This window comes from Priapulus caudatus, unplaced genomic scaffold, assembly GCF_000485595.1.
Source record: "Priapulus caudatus unplaced genomic scaffold, Priapulus_caudatus-5.0.1 Scaffold3235, whole genome shotgun sequence".
In the NCBI taxonomy this organism is placed as follows: Eukaryota; Metazoa; Priapulida; class Priapulimorpha; order Priapulimorphida; family Priapulidae; genus Priapulus; species Priapulus caudatus.
In genome coordinates this window covers 3159-6316 of record NW_014580296.1, presented here as the reverse complement: position 1 = coordinate 6316, position 3158 = coordinate 3159, and positions in this window count along the sequence as shown.

Genomic DNA, 3158 nt, shown 5'->3' with positions numbered 1-3158 from the left:
TTCTATCAACCAATGGCAGCGCTCACTAGAGCCCTAGCTATGTTCTTGATAGACCTAGGACAAAAATTACGCGCCTAACTGCGCATGCGCGCAGGCGCCTCTTGTTTTGCAAGGGCGCACACAGCGCATGCGCAGTAGTCATCTGCGCATCTTGCTTATCGAAACGGTCGCAATAAACAAATATAGCGGACTTCCCGGTCACTGATGAAAACATTTGATTAAAACAATTTGCAATATGTAGTAAATTAGTAAGACTGTGTTATGTGTGTCAGGTTACAAATCGAAACAAAAAGAAAACAAAAGAGCATGGCTACTATTTCCTAGGGCCGTGCAAAATAAGATTCAAACAAAAAGAAAACAATAGCAAAACAAAAGAGCATGCCTACGGAGCGTCCAAATACTACGAGCGTCCAAATACTACGGTACAAGCCTACCTATAGCCATCTTTGGAGAGAACGATAAGATAGGATCGCTCAAACTGTTACACATGTTAACTTTAGTAGGCTTGTTTGGCACTAGGTGACGGTAGCTTACACTAGTATGTAGGGTATGTAGTGTATAGCTTACACTAGTATGTAGGGTATGTAGTGTAGTGGCTCTAGGGGTAGCCAACTACGGTATGACAGGCGTTATATAGTTAACGCGTGTTTAGTTGTGTGGATTCAGTGTTCGCTCCTGCCGAAAGGCAGGACGGTGATGCCGCAGCGTATAACAGGTGGTACCAGTGGAACAGTACACAGTTAGATTCGGTTAACTGTACGGTTATAGTTTTATTGTTTCTTACTAGCTTACAAATAATTTCCTTGCATTCGTATATGCAGCGGATCCTATAACCACTAGACTAAGATTAAAGAACTAACGCGTCGCCGGCTTCGTCTTTCCCTCTCCCGTTCGTTCGTTCTTCGCGTAGACCTAGGTAGCCTCCACGGGTGTCTCCCTCGTAGTCGCTCCTGGCTCTACTTAACTGAAATCCCGTTCTTCTTTCCTTCCCGTTTTATTCCCTGTACTCGTAGTTCGACCTACCTGAAAACCCGTGCTCCTATTCTCTCTGCTATCTCTCTCCCCGAGACCTAAAATGCTCTCTTCTTCTTCTTCTTCTTCTTCTTCTTCTTCTTTCTACCTAGACTGAAAAATAACGCTCTCGTGTTCGGTTCGGCGCGCCTTATATATACCTAGCTGGCCACGCCCCCCTACGTGCCGTTGTTTAGCACGCGTCGTCAAAGCACTACCCCCCCCCCCCACGCAGATTCCGTGCCTGGTACCATCTGACGCAACTCGTTTCTAAGTAAATATTCCTCTTTTCCACAACTTAGACTATTCATTCTATTCAAATCGATGCTGATTATGCTGATTAATAGTACATAACCGCGTTGATTATTATACTATACATATTGCGTTATCGCGTTTCGCGTATGCACTAGCTCCTTGTTTTCCTTAGACCCCATCCGTATGTATGATTCAAGATGGCTGCGTCCAGGTGTTAACATATTTATGTGCGGTCTCTATTTTATCTTGTGTTTAGTCTATATATGGTTATTCTATCTATACTACGAGTTCAAACTATCCATCCTGATCTAGTCTGCTGCTCCTGTGAGTTACACACACCCGAAATCTCTACAGTAGGGTATGTATGTATGTATGTATGTATGTATGAACGGGAACCTTAATATAGATCGGTGTTTCCCTTTTTATTTCGCAGTGGCTACGGGTACGGCAGCCTTCGTTCGTTGAAGCCCCTTTTGGGCGTTTGTTTGAGGGTTAGGGTTAGGGTTAGGGTTCTAGCTCATCAAAACTCTCAAATTGAATTTATTTCCTAAGGCGTTATTTCGAAATCTGCCGCCACCCGCCGCCATCTTTGTCTCGTTAAGTATGAAAGCGAATGGACTGCCGCCCCTCCAGCTTCGTAAATTAGAGATACGGCTGCCGTACCCGCAGCCACTGCGTTTTTATTTTTGATAGTTTCCCACTTGTGATTTCACTTTACCGGGAGATTTTGTTCCGGAGCTTCCAGGCTGATTCTAAGTAATGTTTAACCTGCTCTACCCAATCCCCATAACATCTATGTTCCTTTAGCCCCAAGATGGTGAGCATCACCTGCCTTTCCTCCAGCTGTGCAGGGGTGACCCCCACTTCTTGGAGCCTGTCCCACATGATCTTCCTTAGGTGTTTTTATGCCGGGCAAACTAACAGGAAATGCATTAGGTCTTCTGGTTCTCCCTTATTGCACACAGTGCAATTTTCTTCCCCTAACCATCTCCTGGTTCTTTTATTTACGGGGAGGCATCCCGCTCTACATTGGTACAGCCGCTTACTGCCGATTTTATTATTATTGTAAAAGGTTTCTTGTTTAGGAAATGTTTTTCCGTTATATAGTTCTAGTCTGCTTTTATTTACCATCCCCTCTCTTTATCTGACTCTGCTGCCTTTTATAATGATTTTCTCCACCGTATTGTTCCATGATTCGCTGTTTTCCCAGTCTCTATTTATCAATAACTGTTCTTCGTCATACCTTGCCCCCAGAAATTTTACTCGTCTATTCCAATTCGATGTAAAATTTCCTGCACTGATAGCTTCCGCTAATCCTCCGCATTTCCTCTCTTCATCCATATAATTTAATCTCCCTAAATATTTAAGTTTGCTTTTTTTTCTATCCTCAAACGTGGATCATCCAAGCTCCCCCCTTATTGTTTCAATACCCGCGGAGGGTGAGGCACCTAACAGTTCCCTGCCAAGCTGGTTTTGGGAATTTTCAAGGGCTTGGAGAGTGCCTGTTCCTTTTTTCTTATCCTTATAATATATATGATTATGTCATTTCCATTGGTTAGGGCAGGTACTGCTACTGTCTTCCACAGTTCTCCCCCTACCCAGTAACAGCTGCAGCTATAGTATGCCTTCGTTGCTATTATCCCTCGGTATTTCCTTGCCTTTACTCGCACTTCACCTTCATGTAGTTCGACCCAGTTTTCTATGTTAGTGTTTATTTTAATTCCTAGGTATGTGTTTATTCATTAACGAGTTCTAGACTTAGCCTCCCTAGTTTGAAATTTGCATCCTCATATTCCGCCTTATTATTATTAAAAATCATAACTTGAGACTTGTCTTCGGGAGTATGGAACCAAAGAGCCTATATTGATTACTAACATTGACATCTAAGCAAA